This window comes from Leuresthes tenuis, unplaced genomic scaffold, assembly GCF_036924035.1.
Source record: "Leuresthes tenuis unplaced genomic scaffold, fLeuTen1.0.hap1 SCAF_19, whole genome shotgun sequence".
In the NCBI taxonomy this organism is placed as follows: Eukaryota; Metazoa; Chordata; class Actinopteri; order Atheriniformes; family Atherinopsidae; genus Leuresthes; species Leuresthes tenuis.
The window spans coordinates 25,605,097-25,627,171 of record NW_027325373.1 but is presented as its reverse complement, the minus strand read 5'-3'; the positions used below and the strand labels follow the sequence as shown (position 1 = coordinate 25,627,171).

Below are 22,075 nucleotides of genomic sequence, written 5' to 3'. Positions count from 1 at the left end.
GTGAGTCTTTGTCTTCCTTTTGTCTTTTGTTCTATGTTGTCTTGTGTTTTGTCTTTGTCTTGCTGTTTTCTCTAAATGGTTTCAAGTTTTTCCACAGAAAAAGTTGATGGTACTGGATTTCACATTAATGCTGTACAGCAGGTTGGTGAGTCTAAATGTACTGTCCTAAAACATGGTTTCTATCAACTGGCCAGTTGTTTTGTTTTTCATTTCATTTATTTTATTTTATTTTATTTTATTTTATTTTATTTTATTTTATTTTATTTTATTTTATTTTATTTTATTTTATTTTATTTTATTTTATTAATTTTTTTTCGGTTTATTTATTTGTTTTTGTTTGGGGTTCATATGAAAACTTAATTGGTCGACCAATGAATACTGGGATTAAACCTGTTAAAAGGGAATTCCTGAATATAGAACATTGTGAAAATGACATGTTGTGCTGCTCGGTTCTCTCTCCTGCTAACATTCATCCACAGCTTAAATTAACTCCATCAGCAGCAGAATCTCTACAGGACTCACAGCCAAGTGACTGACAAGACGTCAGTCTGAAATTCTGGGAGGCACGATCATCATGCCAAGATAATGGTTGTAATGTAATTTATAATGTAAACACTCCTTCCTAGTTAGCTCAGACTGCTGAACTGAGGTTCAGCCAGAAGGACAACCAAACACCAAGCAGTGACAGGATTGGACCACAAGAGACTGAGCTGCACTACACCACTCTGCACAATGTTATCATAAAATTTTCACTCAAAAGAAATTGTCAGTTTTTACACTATCATTACTCATCTGTTCTCAACAGGGTCATATCTTCATATTCACATAATGTTTAAATGTCTGTACTGTATTGTTTTGTGTTTTGTGATGTTCCTCTTTGTTTAATGATTTTAAGTAGACCAATTACTAATCATAGCCAATCATAAATATGTCCATTGCCATTGGTGTGAATCGGCTGTTCGGAGCGGTACCTTAGGCACTGAAAGGTAATTAAGTGGTCAGTCGCCAAGGGGGAATGGGGCCATAGGAGAATTTTCCCGGATATCAGCCATCAGGTTTTTCGCTCCTATTCGCTGCGAACAGTGGACGATCCTGATGGTAAGGTTAATTGCCTTAAGCACTTTTTGGGTTTCAATATTTTATGAATTGTTGTAGCTTAGTTAATTATTGTTGTGTGTTGTAATGGTACTTATGGGTGAGCAGGGTCTTGCCACTGCTTAAACCACATATAGTTTTGGGCCAAAATGAACTAAGATTCTACACAGAGATTGGGTTAGGGGCCACACACACACACTAATTTTAAGACAGCATTCTTTGTGCCGTCATGTTACTCTGATGTCTTATGACCGCTCTGAATCGCAGGGAAGGGGCTTGGCGCATGAGAATCCTTTGTCCACAACTCAAGTTATTGTTACATATTAACATTTTGGCATGTACTCAACACCACTGTAAAACCTCCTGTTTTTCAGTCATTTTTCTAACATGCACTGTATATATGACAATAAACGCTTGAATCTTGAATCTTGGTGGCAACACCCAGAAATTCTGCCTTGTGGTAGATGTAGGACACAAAACAATAAAAAGTAGAATGTTTGCTCCAGAAGAAGCTAGACTTTTTTTTTCCCTTTGCAGTGTTGATAAGTTGTAAATAGATTCTACTTTGGACCCTTATGCAGATTTTTCAAACCCCCGGTACCGTATCATAGGACAACAGGACAGGGCTTTTGACCGAAGCAAACTGGATTCATATCAGGCTATTTGAAGGGGGGCTATTCACATTTAGGCCTAAGATGGGTGAGAATATCAAAACAGTATTCTAAGTACCACATCAGACTATAATAGTGATAACACACCTATTGAAATTTCAACTTCTGCAGTCTCAGCCATTATGTAAGTAATGGATGAGAATGCTCAGGAATTTGGAGGTGAGATGGGCATCATCATGCCTATTGAAATTTCAACTTCTGGAGGCTGATCAGCTATTATGTAAGTAGAGGTGAGAATGCTTAGGAATTTGGAGGTGAGATGGGCATCACCATGCCTCTTGAAATTTCAAATTCTGGAGGCTCATCAGCTATTATGTAAGCAGAGGTGAGAATGCTGAATATTGATGACAGTGCTACTCTTCCTGCTCTTGTTTTCTTCTCCATTTTCCTCGTTGTGGAGTTATTAGCGGTAACCTTCCCGTAGCAGCGACACCTCTGTGACTGAAAAGACTGCAACGACTGGCGCATCGACTCCAGCCACAATATATGGTCGGAAAGACAGCGTGTAGTCATCAACACGGCTCGCTCGAGCCATCACGGCAACGACGCTTGGCCTTTAAAGTGCTGCGTTAAGACCGCAGTTTCCCTTGGAGGCGGGGTTCAAATTCCACTTCTGACAATGCAAACTTCTCCAACAGAATGATTTTCACTGGCAAGGCAACCCAAGTTCACTCCTTGCTTGGCTATGCTACGTTGTATTGCTAAACTGGCACTGTATCGTCTAGTTTAAAGATTATTGCGGCCGTTTTACATCTGAAGAGTTCTTGCTTCCAAATGCTTTTTGATAAAGCTTATAGTTAGGGATGGCTCAGGTAATCCTGAAACATCCCATGTTGCCCAAGCTGCTATAGGCTTAGACTGCTGGGGGACCTCATCTGTCACACCTTTCCTCACTTTGCTCTCTTTTTCCCCCTGTTTAATTTCTCAAATGATTTTATGTACACGTGACATTATTGGGGTTATTAAACAACTTAAACAACAGCCAAGACACATGAACAGCACGTAGACCCACATAGTCACTCGAATGATCCCTGGGCCCGCCGACACTCCTCTCGAGGCGTGGGTTCAAATCCCACTTCTGACAAAGCAACCTTCTCCAAGAGAATGGTTTTCACTGGCAAGGCAACCCAACTTCACTCCTTGCTTGGCTATGCTATGTTGTATTGCTATTCTGGCACTGTGTCGTCCAGTTTAAAGATTGTTGCAGCCGTTTTACATCTGAAGAGTTCTTGCTTCCAAATGCTATGCCTACTATTTGTTTGCCTCAGGAGTCCTCTTAAACAACAGCCAATACACTTGAACAGCACGTAGACCCACATAGTCACTCGAAAATCCCTGGGCCCGCCGACACTCCTCCCCCCCTGGAGGCGTGGGTTCAAATCCCACTTCTGACAAAGCAACCTTCTCCAAGAGAATGATTTTCAATGGCGAGGCAACCAAACTTCACTCCTTGCTTGGCTATGCTACGTTGTATTGCTATTCTGGCACTGTGTCGTCCAGTTTAAAGATTGTTGCAGCCGTTTTACATCTGAAGAGTTCTTGCTTCCAAATGCTTTTTGATAAAGCTTATAGTTAGGGATGGCTCAGGTAATCCTGAAACATCCCATGTTGCCCAAGCTGCTATAGGCTTAGACTGCTGTGGGACATCATCTGTCACACCTTTCCTCACTTTGCTCTCCTTTTCCCCCTTTTTAATTTCTTAAATGATTTTATGTACACGTGACATTATTGTGGTTATTAAACAACTTAAACAACAGCCAATACACTTGAACAGCACGTAGACCCACATATTCACTCGAATGATCCCTGGGCCCGCCAACACTCCTCCCTCCCCTGGAGGCGTGGGTTCAAATCCCACTTCTGACAAAGCAACCTTCTCCAAGAGAATGATTTTCAATGGCAAGGCAACCAAACTTCACTCCTTGCTTGGCTATGCTATGTTGTATTGCTATTCTGGCACAGTGTCGTCCAGTTTAAAGATTGTTGCAGCCGTTTTACATCTGAAGAGTTCTTGCTTCCAAATGCTATGCCTACTATTTGTTTGCCTCAGGAGTCCTCTTAAACAACAGCCAAGACACTTGAATACCATGCAGATCCACATATCCACTCGAATGATCCCTGGGCCCGCCGACACTATTGTGCAAGAATTCCTTTTATGGTCAGTATGGCCGAGTGGTCTAAGGCGCTGCGTTAAGGTCGCAGTCTCCCCTGGAGGCGTGGGTTCAAATCCCACTTATGACATTTCACACTTCTCCTGGAGAATGGTTTTCACTGGCAAGGCAAACCACATTTACTCCATGCGTGGCTAGTGCTATATCATCTAGTTTACAGCAACATTCTTTGTGCCGTCATGTTACTCTGATGTCTTATGACCGCTCTGAATCGCAGGGAAGGGGCTTGGTGCATGAGAATTCTTTGTCCACAACTCAAGTTATTGTTACATATTAACATTTTGGCATGTACTCAACACCACCGTAAAACCTCCTGTTTTTCAGTCATTTTTGTGGAAAAATCGTCTGAAAACAAAACACTGGTCGTGACAAAAGACCTCGACAGATCGTCCCTGGTATGCAAAGTCCTTGTTGGCTTTGGACAAGACAAGAATGAAACCACAGGATTTCTGTTGTTGGACAAAGTACTTGGAAGTGAGCTTTATGGAAGAGTGGTATGAAGGAGAGGTTAGGGGGAAGTCCTTGTTGGCTTTGGACAAGACAAGAATGAAACAACAGGTCTTCTGTTGTTGGACAAGGTACTTGGAAGTGAGCTTTATGGAAGAGTGGTATGAAGGAGAGGTTAGGGGGAAGATAGAGGTCCCTGCAGGCCAGGCTTCTTGTGGTGGCAATACATTTGGTGCCAAGTGAAATGCCTTCCAAAGTGCTTTGATAAAAGCAAACAAGTGTAAGATAGTTGAATATGAGATGACAGCATGTATTGAAGGCTGGTGTAAGAGCTGCTGGTCTTGAGTGATTTGTAAGGGAGGTGACTGTTTGCAAGAGGGAACTTGGCTGATGGTGGGTGAATTAGATTATACTTGGTGGGAGGCATGTGATAAAAGTCCTAGCTCTCCCCGTCGGGGAATCGAACCCCGATCTTCCGCGTGACAGGCGGAGATACTGACCATTATACTAACGAGGAATTTCGACGGGACAGATACAGTCGTCATTTGAAAAGACTACCGTAGCCAAGGAGCGAAATAAGAGTTTTGTGTCCCATTTGAGGTGCCTTTTAAAGGAATGTTTTGAATCACGCAAAGCAATTGAGAAGAAACTAGGCATGATCTTCAGCATGCAAGTGGTGAAAAGGGCTCAACAAGAATCTCATTGTACAGGAATGTGTTTCTAACATGCACTGTATATATGACAATAAACGCTTGAATCTTGAATCTTGGTGGCAACACCCAGAAATTCTGCCTTGTGGTAGATGTAGGACACTCCGCATCATCAAAACAATAAAAAGTAGAATGTTTGCTCCAGAAGAAGCTAGACTTTTTTTTTTCCCTTTGCAGTGTTGATAAGTTGTAAATAGATTCTACTTTGGACACTTATGCAGATTTTTCAAACCCCCGGTACCGTATCATAGGACAACAGGACAGGGCTTTTGACCGAAGCAAACTGGATTCATATCAGGCTATTTGAAGGGGGGCTATTCACATTTAGGCCTAAGATGGGTGAGAATATCAAAACAGTATTCTAAGTACCACATCAGACTATAATGGTGATAACACACCTCTTGAAATTTCAACTTCTGCAGTCTCAGCTATTATGTAAGTAATGGGTGAGAATGCTCAGCAATTTGGAGGTGAGATGGGCATCATCATGCCTATTGAAATTTCAACTTCTGGAGGCTGATCAGCTATTATGTAAGTAATGGGTGAGAATGCTTAGGAATTTGGAGGTGAGATGGGCATCATCATGCCTCTTGAAATTCCAAATTCTGGAGGCTCATCAGCTATTATGTAAGCAGAGGTGAGAATGCTGATCATTGATGACAGTGCTACTCTTCCTGCTCTTGACGGGGGCATTGTTTTCTTCTCCATTTTACTCGTTGTGGAGTTATTAGCGGTAACCTTCCCGTAGCAGCGACACCTCTGTGACTGAAAAGACTGCAACGACTGTCGCATTGACTCCAGCCACAATATATGGTCGGGACGACCGCGTGAAGTCATCAACACGGCTCGCTCGAGCCATCACGGCAACGACGCTTGGCCTTTAAAGTTCTGCGTTAAGACCGCAGTTTCCCTTGGAGGCGGGGTTCAAATTCCACTTCTGACAATGCAAACTTCTCCAACAGAATGATTTTCACTGGCAAGGCAACCCAACTTCACTCCTTGCTTGGCTATGCTACGTTGTATTGCTAAACTGACACTGTATCGTCTAGTTTAAAGATTATTGCGGCCGTTTTACATCTGAAGAGTTCTTGCTTCCAAATGCTTTTTGATAAAGCTTATAGTTAGGGATGGCTAAGGTAATCCTGAAACATCCCATGTTGCCCAAGCTGCTATAGGCTTAGACTGCTGGGGGACCTCATCTGTCACACCTTTCCTCACTTTGCTCTCTTTTTCCCCGTTTAATTTCTCAAATGATTTTATGTACAAGTGACATTATTGGGGATATTAAACAACTTAAACAACAGCCAAGACACATGAACAGCACGTAGACCCACATAGTCACTTGAATGATCCCTCCTCCCTCCCCTGGAGGCGTGGGTTCAAATCCCACTTCTGACAAAGCAACCTTCTCCAAGAGAATGGTTTTCACTGGCGAGGCAACCCAACTTCACTCCTTGCTTGGCTATGCTATGTTGTATTGCTATTCTGGCACTGTGTCGTCCAGTTTAAAGATTGTTGCAGCCGTTTTACATCTGAAGAGTTCTTGCTTCCAAATGCTATGCCTACTATTTGTTTGCCTCAGGAGTCCTCTTAAACAACAGCCAAGACACTTGAACACCATGCAGACCCACATATTCACTCGAATGATCCCTGGGCCCGCCAACACTCCTCCCTCCCCTGGAGGCGTGGGTTCAAATCCCACTTCTGACAAAGCAACCTTCTCCAAGAGAATGGTTTTCACTGGCAAGGCAACCCAACTTCACTCCTTGCTTGGCTATGCTATGTTGTATTGCTATTCTGGCACTGTGTCGTCCAGTTTAAAGATTGTTGCAGCCGTTTTACATCTGAAGAGTTCTTGCTTCCAAATGCTTTTTGATAAAGCTTATAGTTAGGGATGGCTCAGGTAATCCTGAAACATCCCATGTTGCCCAAGCTGCTATAGGCTTAGACTGCTGTGGGACAGCATCTGTCACACCTTTCCTCACTTTGCTCTCCTTTTCCCCCTTTTTAATTTCTTAAATGATTTTATGTACACGTGACATTATTGTGGTTATTAAACAACTTAAACAACAGCCAAGACACATGAACAGCACGTAGACCCACATATTCACTCGAATGATCCCTCCTCCCTCCCCTGGAGGCGTGGGTTCAAATCCCACTTCTGACAAAGCAACCTTCTCCAAGAGAATGGTTTTCACTGGCAAGGCAACCCAACTTCACTCCTTGCTTGGCTATGCTATGTTGTATTGCTATTCTGGCACTGTGTCGTCCAGTTTTAAGATTGTTGCAGCCGTTTTACATCTGAAGAGTTCTTGCTTCCAAATGCTATGCCTACTATTTGTTTGCCTCAGGAGTCCTCTTAAACAACAGCCAAGACACTTGAACACCATGCAGATCCACATATTCACTCGAATGATCCCTGGGCCCGCCGACAGTATTGTGCAAGAATTCCTTTTACGGTCAGGATGGCCGAGCGGTCTAAGGCGCTGCGTTAAGGTCGCAGTCTCCCCTGGAGGGCTCAACAAGAATCTCATTGTACAGGAATGTGTTTCTAACATGCGCTGCATATATGACAATAAACGCTTGAATCTTGAATCTTGGTGGCAACACCCAGAAATTCTGCCTTGTGGTAGATGTAGGACACTCCGCATCATCAAAACAATAAAAAGTAGAATGTTTGCTCCAGAAGAAGCTAGACTTTTTTTTCCCTTTGCAGTGTTGATAAGTTGTAAATAGATTCTACTTTGGACCCTTATGCAGATTTTTCAAACCCCCGGTACCGGTGGTCGGAACGACAGCGTGAAGTCATCAACAACGCTCGCTCGAGCCATCACGGCAACGACGCTTGGCCTTTAAAGTGCTGCGTTAAGACTGCAGTTTCCCTTGGAGGCGGGGTTCAAATTCCACTTCTGACATTGCAAACTTCTCTACCAGAATTATTTTTACTGGCAAGGCAACTCAAGTTCACTCCTTGCTTGGCTATGCTACGTTGTATTGCTAAACTGGCACTGTATCGTCTAGTTTAAAGATTATTGCGGCCATTTTACATCTGAAGAGTTCTTGCTTCCAAATGCTTTTTGATAAAGCTTATAGTTAGGGATGGCTCAGGTAATCCTGAAACATCCCATGTTGCCCAAGCTGCTATAGGCTTAGACTGCTGGGGGACCTCATCTGTCACACCTTTCCTCACTTTGCTCTCTTTTTCCCCCTGTTTAATTTTTCAAATGATTTTATGTACACGTGACATTATTGTGGTTATTAAACAACTTAAACAACAGCCAAGACCCATGAACAGCACGTAGACCCACATATTCACTCGAATGATCGCTGGGCCCGCCGACAATAAGTGCAAGTCTTTTTTTTGCGGTCAGGATGGCCGAGCGGTCTAAGGCGCTGCGTTCAGGTCGCAGTCTCCCCTGGAGGCGTGGGTTCAAATCCCACTTCTGACAAAGCAACCTTCTCCAAGAGAATGGTTTTCACTGGCAAAGGCAACCCAACTTCACTCCTTGCTTGGCTAGCGCTATATCATCTAGTTTACAGCAACATTCTTTGTGCCGTCATGTTACTCTGAAGTCTTATGACCGCTCTGAATCGCAGGGAAGGGGCTTTGTGCATGAGAATCCTTTGTCCACAACTCAAGTTATTGTTACATATTAACATTTTGGCATGTACTCAACACCACCGTAAAACCTCCTGTTTTTCAGTCATTTTTGTGGAAAAATCGTCTGAAAACAAAACACTGGTCGTGACAAAAGACCTCGACAGATCGTCCCTGGTATGCAAAGTCATTGTTGGCTTTGGACAAGACAAGAATGAAACCACAGGATTTCTGTTGTTGGACAAAGTACTTGGAAGTGAGCTTTATGGAAGAGTGGTATGAAGGAGAGGTTAGGGGGAAGTCCTTGTTGGCTTTGGACAAGACAAGAATGAAACAACAGGTCTTCTGTTGTTGGACAAGGTACTTGGAAGTGAGCTTTATGGAAGAGTGGTATGAAGGAGAGTTTAGGGGGATGTCCTTGTTGGCTTTGGACAAGACAAGAATGAAACAACAGGTCTTCTGTTGTTGGACAAGGTACTTGGAAGTGAGCTTTATGGAAGAGTGGTATGAAGGAGAGGTTAGGGGGTAGTCCTTGTTGGCTTTGGACAAGACAAGAATGAAACAACAGGTCTTCTGTTGTTGGACAAGGTACTTGGAAGTGAGCTTTAAGGAAGAGTCTTATGAAGGAGAGGTTAGGGGGAAGATAGAGGTCCCTGCAGGCCAGGCTTCTCGTGGTGGCAATACATGTGGTGCCAAGTGAAATGCCTTCCAAAGTGCTTTGATAAAAGCAAACAAGTGTAAGATAGTTGAATATGAGATGACAGCATGTATTGAAGGCTGGTGTAAGAGCTGCTGGTCTTGAGTGATTTGTAAGGGAGGTGACTGTTTGCAAGAGGGAAGTTGGCTGATGGTGGGTGAATTAGATTATACTTGGTGGGAGGCATGTGATAAAAGTCCTAGCTCTCCCCGTCGGGGAATCGAACCCCGATGTTCCGCGTGACAGGCGGAGATACTGACCATTATACTAACGAGGAATTTCGATGGGAGAGATAGAGTCGTCATTTGAAAAGACTACCGTAGCCAATGAGCGAAATAAGAGTTTTGTGTCCCATTTGAGGTGCCTTTTAAAGGAATGTTTTGAATCACGCAAAGCAATTGAGAAGAAACTAGGCATGATCTGCAGCATGCAAGTGGTGAAAAGGGCTCAACAAGAATCTCATTGTACAGGAATGTGTTTCTAACATGCACTGTATATATGACAATAAACGCTTGAATCTTGAATCTTGGTGGCAACACCCAGAAATTCTGCCTTGTGGTAGATGTAGGACACTCCGCATCATCAAAACAATAAAAAGTAGAATGTTTGCTCCAGAAGAAGCTAGACTTTTTTTTTTCCTTTTGCAGTGTTGATAAGTTGTAAATAGATTCTACTTTGGACCCTTATGCAGATTTTTCAAACCCCCGGTACCGTATCATAGGACAACAGGACAGGGCTTTTGACCGAAGCAAACTGGATTCATATCAGGCTATTTGAAGGGGGGCTATTCACATTTAGGCCTAAGATGGGTGAGAATATCAAAACAGTATTCTAAGTACCACATCAGACTATAATGGTGATAACACACCTATTGAAATTTCAACTTCTGCAATCTCAGCTATTATGTAAGTAATGGGTGAGAATGCTCAGCAATTTGGAGGTGAGATGGGCATCATCATGCCTATTGAAATTTCAACTTCTGGAGGCTGATCAGCTATTATGTAAGTAATGGGTGAGAATGCTTAGGAATTTGGAGGTGAGATGGGCATCATCATGCCTCTTGAAATTTCAAATTCTGGAGGCTCATCAGCTATTATGTAAGCAGAGGTGAGAATGCTGATCATTGATGACAGTGCTACTCTTCCTGCTCTTGTTTTCTTCTCCATTTTCCTCGTTGTGGAGTCGTTAGCGGTAACCTTCCCGTAGCAGCGACACCTCTGTGACTGAAAAGACTGCAACGACTGGCGCATCGACTCCAGCCACAATATATGGTCGGAACGAAAGCGTGAAGTCATCAACAACGCTCGCTCGAGCCATCACGGCAACGACGCTTGGCCTTTAAAGTGCTGCGTTAAGACTGCAGTTTCCCTTGGAGGCGGGGTTCAAATTCCACTTCTGACATTGCAAACTTCTCTACCAGAATTATTTTTACTGGCAAGGCAACCCAAGTTCACTCCTTGCTTGGCTATGCTACGTTGTATTGCTAAACTGGCACTGTATCGTCTAGTTTAAAGATTATTGCGGCCATTTTACATCTGAAGAGTTCTTGCTTCCAAATGCTTTTTGATAAAGCTTATAGTTAGGGATGGCTCAGGTAATCCTGAAACATCCCATGTTGCCCAAGCTGCTATAGGCTTAGACTGCTGGGGGACCTCATCTGTCACACCTTTCCTCACTTTGCTCTCTTTTTCCCCCTGTTTAATTTCTCAAATGATTTTATGTACACGTGACATTATTGTGGTTATTAAACAACTTAAACAACAGCCAAGACCCATGAACACCACGTAGACCCACATATTCACTCCAATGATCCCTGGGCCCGCCGACAATTAGTGCAAGTCTTTTTTTTGCGGTCAGGATGGCCGAGCGGTCTAAGGCGCTGCGTTCAGGTCGCAGTCTCCCCTGGAGGCGTGGGTTCAAATCCCACTTCTGACAAAGCAACCTTCTCCAAGAGAATGGTTTTCACTGGCAAAGGCAACCCAACTTCACTCCTTGCTTGGCTAGCGCTATATCATCTAGTTTACAGCAACATTCTTTGTGCCGTCATGTTACTCTGAAGTCTTATGACTGCTCTGAATCGCAGGGAAGGGGCTTTGTGCATGAGAATCCTTTGTCCACAACTCAAGTTATTGTTACATATTAACATTTTGGCATGTACTCAACACCACCGTAAAACCTCCTGTTTTTCAGTCATTTTTGTGGAAAAATCGTCTGAAAACAAAACACTGGTCGTGACAAAAGACCTCGACAGATCGTCCCTGGTATGCAAAGTCATTGTTGGCTTTGGACAAGACAAGAATGAAACCACAGGATTTCTGTTGTTGGACAAAGTACTTGGAAGTGAGCTTTATGGAAGAGTGGTATGAAGGAGAGGTTAGGGGGAAGTCCTTGTTGGCTTTGGACAAGACAAGAATGAAACAACAGGTCTTCTGTTGTTGGACAAGGTACTTGGAAGTGAGCTTTATGGAAGAGTCTTATGAAGGAGAGGTTAGGGGGAAGATAGAGGTCCCTGCAGGCCAGGCTTCTCGTGGTGGCAATACATGTGGTGCCAAGTGAAATGCCTTCCAAAGTGCTTTGATAAAAGCAAACAAGTGTAAGATAGTTGAATATGAGATGACAGCATGTATTGAAGGCTGGTGTAAGAGCTGCTGGTCTTGAGTGATTTGTAAGGGAGGTGACTGTTTGCAAGAGGGAAGTTGGCTGATGGTGGGTGAATTAGATTATACTTGGTGGGAGGCATGTGATGAAAGTCCTAGCTCTCCCCGTCGGGGAATCGAACCCCGATGTTCCGCGTGACAGGCGGAGATACTGACCATTATACTAACGAGGAATTTCGATGGGACAGATACAGTCGTCATTTGAAAAGACTACCGTAGCCAATGAGCGAAATAAGAGTTTTGTGTCCCATTTGAGGTGCCTTTTAAAGGAATGTTTTGAATCACGCAAAGCAATTGAGAAGAAACTAGGCATGATCTGCAGCATGCAAGTGGTGAAAAGGGCTCAACAAGAATCTCATTGTACAGGAATGTGTTTCTAACATGCACTGTATATATGACAATAAACGCTTGAATCTTGAATCTTGGTGGCAACACCCAGAAATTCTGCCTTGTGGTAGATGTAGGACACTCCGCATCATCAAAACAATAAAAAGTAGAATGTTTGCTCCAGAAGAAGCTAGACTTTTTTTTTTCCTTTTGCAGTGTTGATAAGTTGTAAATAGATTCTACTTTGGACCCTTATGCAGATTTTTCAAACCCCCGGTACCGTATCATAGGACAACAGGACAGGGCTTTTGACCGAAGCAAACTGGATTCATATCAGGCTATTTGAAGGGGGGCTATTCACATCTAGGCCTAAGATGGGTGAGAATATCAAAACAGTATTCTAAGTACCACATCAGACTATAATGGTGATAACACACCTATTGAAATTTCAACTTCTGCAGTCTCAGCTATTATGTAAGTAATGGGTGAGAATGCTCAGCAATTTGGAGGTGAGATGGGCATCATCATGCCTATTGAAATTTCAACTTCTGGAGGCTGATCAGCTATTATGTAAGTAATGGGTGAGAATGCTTAGGAATTTGGAGGTGAGATGGGCATCATCATGCCTCTTGAAATTTCAAATTCTGGAGGCTCATCAGCTATTATGTAAGCAGAGGTGAGAATGCTGATCATTGATGACAGTGCTACTCTTCCTGCTCTTGTTTTCTTCTCCATTTTCCTCGTTGTGGAGTCGTTAGCGGTAACCTTCCCGTAGCAGCGACACCTCTGTGACTGAAAAGACTGCAACGACTGGCGCATCGACTCCAGCCACAATATATGGTCGGAACGACAGCATGAAGTCATCAACAACGCTCGCTCGAGCCATCACGGCAACGACGCTTGGCCTTTAAAGTGCTGCGTTAAGACTGCAGTTTCCCTTGGAGGCGGGGTTCAAATTCCACTTCTGACATTGCAAACTTCTCTACCAGAATTATTTTTACTGGCAAGGCAACCCAAGTTCACTCCTTGCTTGGCTATGCTACGTTGTATTGCTAAACTGGCACTGTATCGTCTAGTTTAAAGATTATTGCGGCCATTTTACATCTGAAGAGTTCTTGCTTCCAAATGCTTTTTGATAAAGCTTATAGTTAGGGATGGCTCAGGTAATCCTGAAACATCCCATGTTGCCCAAGGTGCTATAGGCTTAGACTGCTGGGGGACCTCATCTGTCACACCTTTCCTCACTTTGCTCTCTTTTTCCCCCTGTTTAATTTTTCAAATGATTTTATGTACACGTGACATTATTGTGGTTATTAAACAACTTAAACAACAGCCAAGACCCATGAACACCACGTAGACCCACATATTCACTCCAATGATCCCTGGGCCCGCCGACAATAAGTGCAAGTCTTTTTTTTGCGGTCAGGATGGCCGAGCGGTCTAAGGCGCTGCGTTCAGGTCGCAGTCTCCCCTGGAGGCGTGGGTTCAAATCCCACTTCTGACAAAGCAACCTTCTCCAAGAGAATGGTTTTCACTGGCAAAGGCAACCCAACTTCACTCCTTGCTTGGCTAGCGCTATATCATCTAGTTTACAGCAACATTCTTTGTGCCGTCATGTTACTCTGAAGTCTTATGACCGCTCTGAATCGCAGGGAAGGGGCTTTGTGCATGAGAATCCTTTGTCCACAACTCAAGTTATTGTTACATATTAAAATTTTGGCATGTACTCAACACCACCGTAAAACCTCCTGTTTTTCAGTCATTTTTGTGGAAAAATCGTCTGAAAACAAAACACTGGTCGTGACAAAAGACCTCGACAGATCGTCCCTGGTATGCAAAGTCATTGTTGGCTTTGGACAAGACAAGAATGAAACCACAGGATTTCTGTTGTTGGACAAAGTACTTGGAAGTGAGCTTTATGGAAGAGTGGTATGAAGGAGAGGTTAGGGGGAAGTCCTTGTTGGCTTTGGACAAGACAAGAATGAAACAATAGGTCTTCTGTTGTTGGACAAGGTACTTGGAAGTGAGCTTTATGGAAGAGTCTTATGAAGGAGAGGTTAGGGGGAAGATAGAGGTCCCTGCAGGCCAGGCTTCTCGTGGTGGCAATACATGTGGTGCCAAGTGAAATGCCTTCCAAAGTGCTTTGATAAAAGCAAACAAGTGTAAGATAGTTGAATATGAGATGACAGCATGTATTGAAGGCTGGTGTAAGAGCTGCTGGTCTTGAGTGATTTGTAAGGGAGGTGACTGTTTGCAAGAGGGAAGTTGGCTGATGGTGGGTGAATTAGATTATACTTGGTGGGAGGCATGTGATAAAAGTCCTAGCTCTCCCCGTCGGGGAATCGAATCCCGATGTTCCGCGTGACAGGCGGAGATACTGACCATTATACTAACGAGGAATTTCGATGGGAAAGATAGAGTCGTCATTTGAAAAGACTACCGTAGCCAATGAGCGAAATAAGAGTTTTGTGTCCCATTTGAGGTGCCTTTTAAAGGAATGTTTTGAATCACGCAAAGCAATTGAGAAGAAACTAGGCATGATCTGCAGCATGCAAGTGGTGAAAAGGGCTCAACAAGAATCTCATTGTACAGGAATGTGTTTCTAACATGCACTGTATATATGACAATAAACGCTTGAATCTTGGTGGCAACACCCAGAAATTCTGCCTTGTGGTAGATGTAGGACACTCCGCATCATCAAAACAATAAAAAGTAGAATGTTTGCTCCAGAAGAAGCTAGACTTTTTTTTCCCTTTGCAGTGTTGATAAGTTGTAAATAGATTCTACTTTGGACACTTATGCAGATTTTTCAAACCCCCGGTACCGTATCATAGGACAACAGGACAGGGCTTTTGACCGAAGCAAACTGGATTCATATCAGGCTATTTGAAGGGGGGCTATTCACATTTAGGCCTAAGATGGGTGAGAATATCAAAACAGTATTCTAAGTACCACATCAGACTATAATGGTGATAACACACCTATTGAAATTTCAACTTCTGCAGTCTCAGCTATTATGTAAGTAATGGGTGAGAATGCTCAGCAATTTGGAGGTGAGATGGGCATCATCATGCCTATTGAAATTTCAACTTCTGGAGGCTGATCAGCTATTATGTAAGTAATGGGTGAGAATGCTTAGGAATTTGGAGGTGAGATGGGCATCATCATGCCTCTTGAAATTTCAAATTCTGGAGGCTCATCAGCTATTATGTAAGCAGAGGTGAGAATGCTGATCATTGATGACAGTGCTACTCTTCCTGCTCTTGTTTTCTTCTCCATTTTCCTCGTTGTGGAGTCGTTAGCGGTAACCTTCCCGTAGCAGCGACACCTCTGTGACTGAAAAGACTGCAACGACTGGCGCATCGACTCCAGCCACAATATATGGTCGGAACGACAGCGTGAAGTCATCAATAACGCAATAATATCATCTAGTTTACAGCAACATTCTTTGTGCCGTCATGTTACTCTGAAGTCTTATGACCGCTCTGAATCGCAGGGAAGGGGCTTTGTGCATGAGAATCCTTTGTCCACAACTCAAGTTATTGTTACATATTAACATTTTGGCATGTACTCAACACCACCGTAAAACCTCCTGTTTTTCAGTCATTTTTGTGGAAAAATCGTCTGAAAACAAAACACTGGTCGTGACAAAAGACCTCGACAGATCGTCCCTGGTATGCAAAGTCATTGTTGGCTTTGGACAAGACAAGAATGAAACCACAGGATTTCTGTTGTTGGACAAAGTACTTGGAAGTGAGCTTTATGGAAGAGTGGTATGAAGGAGAGGTTAGGGGGAAGTCCTTGTTGGCTTTGGACAAGACAAGAATGAAACAACAGGTCTTCTGTTGTTGGACAAGGTACTTGGAAGTGAGCTTTATGGAAGAGTCTTATGAAGGAGAGGTTAGGGGGAAGATAGAGGTCCCTGCAGGCCAGGCTTCTCGTGGTGGCAATACATGTGGTGCCAAGTGAAATGCCTTCCAAAGTGCTTTGATAAAAGCAAACAAGTGTAAGATAGTTGAATATGAGATGACAGCATGTATTGAAGGCTGGTGTAAGAGCTGCTGGTCTTGAGTGATTTGTAAGGGAGGTGACTGTTTGCAAGAGGGAAGTTGGCTGATGGTGGGTGAATTAGATTATACTTGGTGGGAGGCATGTGATAAAAGTCCTAGCTCTCCCCGTCGGGGAATCGAACCCCGATGTTCCGCGTGACAGGCGGAGATACTGACCATTATACTAACGAGGAATTTCGATGGGACAGATACAGTCGTCATTTGAAAAGACTACCGTAGCCAATGAGCGAAATAAGAGTTTTGTGTCCCATTTGAGGTGCCTTTTAAAGGAATGTTTTGAATCACGCAAAGCAATTGAGAAGAAACTAGGCATGATCTGCAGCATGCAAGTGGTGAAAAGGGCTCAACAAGAATCTCATTGTACAGGAATGTGTTTCTAACATGCACTGTATATATGACAATAAACGCTTGAATCTTGAATCTTGGTGGCAACACCCAGAAATTCTGCCTTGTGGTAGATGTAGGACACTCCGCATCATCAAAACAATAAAAAGTAGAATGTTTGCTCCAGAAGAAGCTAGACTTTTTATTTTCCCTTTGCAGTGTTGATAAGTTGTAAATAGATTCTACTTTGGACACTTATGCAGATTTTTCAAACCCCCGGTACCGTATCATAGGACAACAGGACAGGGCTTTTGACCGAAGCAAACTGGATTCATATCAGGCTATTTGAAGGGGGGCTATTCACATTTAGGCCTAAGATGGGTGAGAATATCAAAACAGTATTCTAAGTACCACATCAGACTATAATGGTGATAACACACCTATTGAAATTTCAACTTCTGCAGTGCCAGCTATTATGTAAGTAATGGGTGAGAATGCTCAGCAATTTGGAGGTGAGATGGGCATCATCATGCCTATTGAAATTTCAACTTCTGGAGGCTGATCAGCTATTATGTAAGTAATGGGTGAGAATGCTTAGGAATTTGGAGGTGAGATGGGCATCATCATGCCTCTTGAAATTTCAACTTCTGGAGGCTGATCAGCTATTATGTAAGTAATGGGTGAGAATGCTTAGGAATTTGGAGGTGAGATGGGCATCATCGTGCCTCTTGAAATTCCAAATTCTTTAGGCTCATCAGCTATTATGTAAGCAGAGGTGAGAATGCTGATCATTGATGACAGTGCTACTCTTCCTGCTCTTGTTTTCTTCTCCATTTTCCTCGTTGTGGAGTCGTTAGCGGTAACCTTCCCGTAGCAGCGACACCTCTGTGACTGAAAAGACTGCAACGACTGGCGCATCGACTCCAGCCACAATATATGGTCGGAACGACAGCGTGAAGTCATCAATAACGCTCGCTCGAGCCATCACGGCAACGACGCTTGGCCTTTAAAGTGCTGCGTTAAGACCGCAGTTTCCCTTGGAGGCGGGGTTCAAATTCCACTTCTGACATTGCAAACTTCTCCAACAGAATGATTTTTACTGGCAAGGCAACCCAAGTTCACTCCTTGCTTGGCTATGCTACGTTGTATTGCTAAACTGGCACTGTATCGTCTAGTTTAAAGATTATTGCGGCCATTTTACATCTGAAGAGTTCTTGCTTCCAAATGCTTTTTGATAAAGCTTATAGTTAGGGATGGCTCAGGTAATCCTGAAACATCCCATGTTGCCCAAGCTGCTATAGGCTTAGACTGCTGGGGGACCTCATCTGTCACACCTTTCCTCACTTTGCTCTCTTTTTCCCCCTGTTTAATTTTTCAAATGATTTTATGTACACGTGACATTATTGTGGTTATTAAACAACTTAAACAACAGCCAAGACCCATGAACACCACGTAGACCCACATATTCACTCCAATGATCCCTGGGCCCGCCGACAATAAGTGCAAGTCTTTTTTTTGCGGTCAGGATGGCCGAGCGGTCTAAGGCGCTGCGTTAAGGTCGCAGTCTCCCCTGGAGGCGTGGGTTCAAATCCCACTTCTGACAAAGCAACCTTCTCCAAGAGAATGGTTTTCACTGGCAAAGGCAACCCAACTTCACTCCTTGCTTTGCTAGCGCTATATCATCTAGTTTACAGCAACATTCTTTGTGCCGTCATGTTACTCTGAAGTCTTATGACCGCTCTGAATCGCAGGGAAGGGGCTTTGTGCATGAGAATCCTTTGTCCACAACTCAAGTTATTGTTACATATTAACATTTTGGCATGTACTCAACACCACCGTAAAACCTCCTGTTTTTCAGTCATTTTTGTGGAAAAATCGTCTGAAAACAAAACACTGGTCGTGACAAAAGACCTCGACAGATCGTCCCTGGTATGCAAAGTCATTGTTGGCTTTGGACAAGACAAGAATGAAACCACAGGATTTCTGTTGTTGGACAAAGTACTTGGAAGTGAGCTTTATGGAAGAGTGGTATGAAGGAGAGGTTAGGGGGAAGTCCTTGTTGGCTTTGGACAAGACAAGAATGAAACAACAGGTCTTCTGTTGTTGGACAAGGTACTTGGAAGTGAGCTTTATGGAAGAGTGGTATGAAGGAGAGGTTAGGGGGATGTCCTTGTTGGCTTTGGACAAGACAAGAATGAAACCACAGGATTTCTGTTGTTGGACAAAGTACTTGGAAGTGAGCTTTATGGAAGAGTGGTATGAAGGAGAGGTTAGGGGGAAGTCCTTGTTGGCTTTGGACAAGACAAGAATGAAACAATAGGTCTTCTGTTGTTGGACAAGGTACTTGGAAGTGAGCTTTATGGAAGAGTCTTATGAAGGAGAGGTTAGGGGGAAGATAGAGGTCCCTGCAGGCCAGGCTTCTCGTGGTGGCAATACATGTGGTGCCAAGTGAAATGCCTTCCAAAGTGCTTTGATAAAAGCAAACAAGTGTAAGATAGTTGAATATGACATGACAGCATGTATTGAAGGCTGGTGTAAGAGCTGCTGGTCTTGAGTGATTTATAAGGGAGGTGACTGTTTGCAAGAGGGAAGTTGGCTGATGGTGGGTGAATTAGATTATACTTGGTGGGAGGCATGTGATGAAAGTCCTAGCTCTTCCCGTCGGGGAATCGAACCCTGATGTTCCGCGTGACAGGCGGAGATACTGACCATTATACTAACGAGGAATTTCGACGGGACAGATAGAGTCGTCATTTGAAAAGACTACCGTAGCCAATGAGCGAAATAAGAGTTTTGTGTCCCATTTGAGGTGCCTTTTAAAGGAATGTTTTGAATCACGCAAAGCAATTGAGAAGAAACTAGGCATGATCTGCAGCATGCAAGTGGTGAAAAGGGCTCAACAAGAATCTCATTGTACAGGAATGTGTTTCTAACATGCACTGTATATATGACAATAAACGCTTGAATCTTGAATCTTGGTGGCAACACCCAGAAATTCTGCCTTGTGGTAGATGTAGGACACTCCGCATCATCAAAACAATAAAAAGTAGAATGTTTGCTCCAGAAGAAGCTAGACTTTTTATTTTCCCTTTGCAGTGTTGATAAGTTGTAAATAGATTCTACTTTGGACACTTATGCAGATTTTTCAAACCCCCGGTACCGTATCATAGGACAACAGGACAGGGCTTTTGACCGAAGCAAACTGGATTCATATCAGGCTATTTGAAGGGGGGCTATTCACATTTAGGCCTAAGATGGGTGAGAATATCAAAACAGTATTCTAAGTATTACATCAGACTATAATGGTGATAAGACACCTATTGAAATTTCAACTTCTGCAGTCTCAGCTATTATGTAAGTAATGGGTGAGAATGCTTAGGAATTTGGAGGTGAGATGGGCATCATCATGCCTCTTGAAATTTCAAATTCTGGAGGCTCATCAGCTATTATGTAAGCAGAGGTGAGAATGCTGATCATTGATGACAGTGCTACTCTTCCTGCTCTTGTTTTCTTCTCCATTTTCCTCGTTGTGGAGTCGTTAGCGGTAACCTTCCCGTAGCAGCGACACCTCTGTGACTGAAAAGACTGCAACGACTGGCGCATCGACTCCAGCCACAATATATGGTCGGAACGACAGCGTGAAGTCATCAATAACGCTCGCTCGAGCCATCACGGCAACGACGCTTGGCCTTTAAAGTGCTGCGTTAAGACTGCAGTTTCCCTTGGAGGCGGGGTTCAAATTCCACTTCTGACATTGCAAACTTCTCCAACAGAATGATTTTTACTGGCAAGGCAACCCAAGTTCACTCCTTGCTTGGCTATGCTACGTTGTATTGCTAAACTGGCACTGTATCGTCTAGTTTAAAGATTATTGCGGCCATTTTACATCTGAAGAGTTCTTGCTTCCAAATGCTTTTTGATAAAGCTTATAGTTAGGGATGGCTCAGGTAATCCTGAAACATCCCATGTTGCCCAAGCTGCTATAGGCTTAGACTGCTGGGGGACCTCATCTGTCACACCTTTCCTCACTTTGCTCTCTTTTTCCCCCTGTTTAATTTTTCAAATGATTTTATGTACACGTGACATTATTGTGGTTATTAAACAACTTAAACAACAGCCAAGACCCATGAACACCACGTAGACCAACATAGTCACTCCAATGATCCCTGGGCCCGCCGACAATAAGTGCAAGTCTTTTTTTTGCGGTCAGGATGGCCGAGCGGTCTAAGGCGCTGCGTTAAGGTCGCAGTCTCCCCTGGAGGCGTGGGTTCAAATCCCACTTCTGACAAAGCAACCTTCTCCAAGAGAATGGTTTTCACTGGCAAAGGCAACCCAACTTCACTCCTTGCTTTGCTAGCGCTATATCATCTAGTTTACAGCAACATTCTTTGTGCCGTCATGTTACTCTGAAGTCTTATGACCGCTCTGAATCGCAGGGAAGGGGCTTTGTGCATGAGAATCCTTTGTCCACAACTCAAGTTATTGTTACATATTAACATTTTGGCATGTACTCAACACCACCGTAAAACCTCCTGTTTTTCAGTCATTTTTGTGGAAAAATCGTCTGAAAACAAAACACTGGTCGTGACAAAAGACCTCGACAGATCGTCCCTGGTATGCAAAGTCATTGTTGGCTTTGGACAAGACAAGAATGAAACCACAGGATTTCTGTTGTTGGACAAAGTACTTGGAAGTGAGCTTTATGGAAGAGTGGTATGAAGGAGAGGTTAGGGGGAAGTCCTTGTTGGCTTTGGACAAGACAAGAATGAAACAACAGGTCTTCTGTTGTTGGACAAGGTACTTGGAAGTGAGCTTTATGGAAGAGTCTTATGAAGGAGAGGTTAGGGGGAAGATAGAGGTCCCTGCAGGCCAGGCTTCTCGTGGTGGCAATACATGTGGTGCCAAGTGAAATGCCTTCCAAAGTGCTTTGATAAAAGCAAACAAGTGTAAGATAGTTGAATATGAGATGACAGCATGTATTGAAGGCTGGTGTAAGAGCTGCTGGTCTTGAGTGATTTGTAAGGGAGGTGACTGTTTGCAAGAGGGAAGTTGGCTGATGGTGGGTGAATTAGATTATACTTGGTGGGAGGCATGTGATAAAAGTCCTAGCTCTCCCCGTCGTGGAATCGAACCCCGATGTTCCGCGTGACAGGCGGAGATACTGACCATTATACTAACAAGGAATTTCGATGGGACAGATACAGTCGTCATTTGAAAAGACTACCGTAGCCAATGAGCGAAATAAGAGTTTTGTGTCCCATTTGAGGTGCCTTTTAAAGGAATGTTTTGAATCACGCAAAGCAATTGA

General features: G+C 43.4%; 7 non-coding genes across 7 annotated transcripts; 6 read left to right on the top strand and 1 right to left on the bottom strand.

Moving 5' to 3' along the window:
* The first annotated feature begins 3,924 nt into the window (after positions 1–3,924).
* trnal-aag (transfer RNA leucine (anticodon AAG)) lies at positions 3,925–4,007 on the top strand. The gene has a single exon. It is a non-coding gene; the product is annotated as a tRNA-Leu (tRNA).
* Positions 4,008–4,829: 822 nt separating this feature from the next.
* Positions 4,830–4,901, bottom strand: trnad-guc (transfer RNA aspartic acid (anticodon GUC)). Its single transcript has one exon. It is a non-coding gene; the product is annotated as a tRNA-Asp (tRNA).
* A 3,559-nt stretch (positions 4,902–8,460) lies between these two features.
* trnal-cag (transfer RNA leucine (anticodon CAG)) lies at positions 8,461–8,543 on the top strand. Its single transcript has one exon. It is a non-coding gene; the product is annotated as a tRNA-Leu (tRNA).
* Positions 8,544–11,241: 2,698 nt separating this feature from the next.
* On the top strand, positions 11,242–11,324 carry trnal-cag (transfer RNA leucine (anticodon CAG)). Its single transcript has one exon. It is a non-coding gene; the product is annotated as a tRNA-Leu (tRNA).
* Positions 11,325–13,794: 2,470 nt separating this feature from the next.
* Positions 13,795–13,877, top strand: trnal-cag (transfer RNA leucine (anticodon CAG)). The gene has a single exon. It is a non-coding gene; the product is annotated as a tRNA-Leu (tRNA).
* Positions 13,878–18,287: 4,410 nt separating this feature from the next.
* On the top strand, positions 18,288–18,370 carry trnal-aag (transfer RNA leucine (anticodon AAG)). The gene has a single exon. It is a non-coding gene; the product is annotated as a tRNA-Leu (tRNA).
* Positions 18,371–20,972: 2,602 nt separating this feature from the next.
* trnal-aag (transfer RNA leucine (anticodon AAG)) lies at positions 20,973–21,055 on the top strand. The gene has a single exon. It is a non-coding gene; the product is annotated as a tRNA-Leu (tRNA).
* The last annotated feature ends 1,020 nt before the right edge of the window (positions 21,056–22,075 follow it).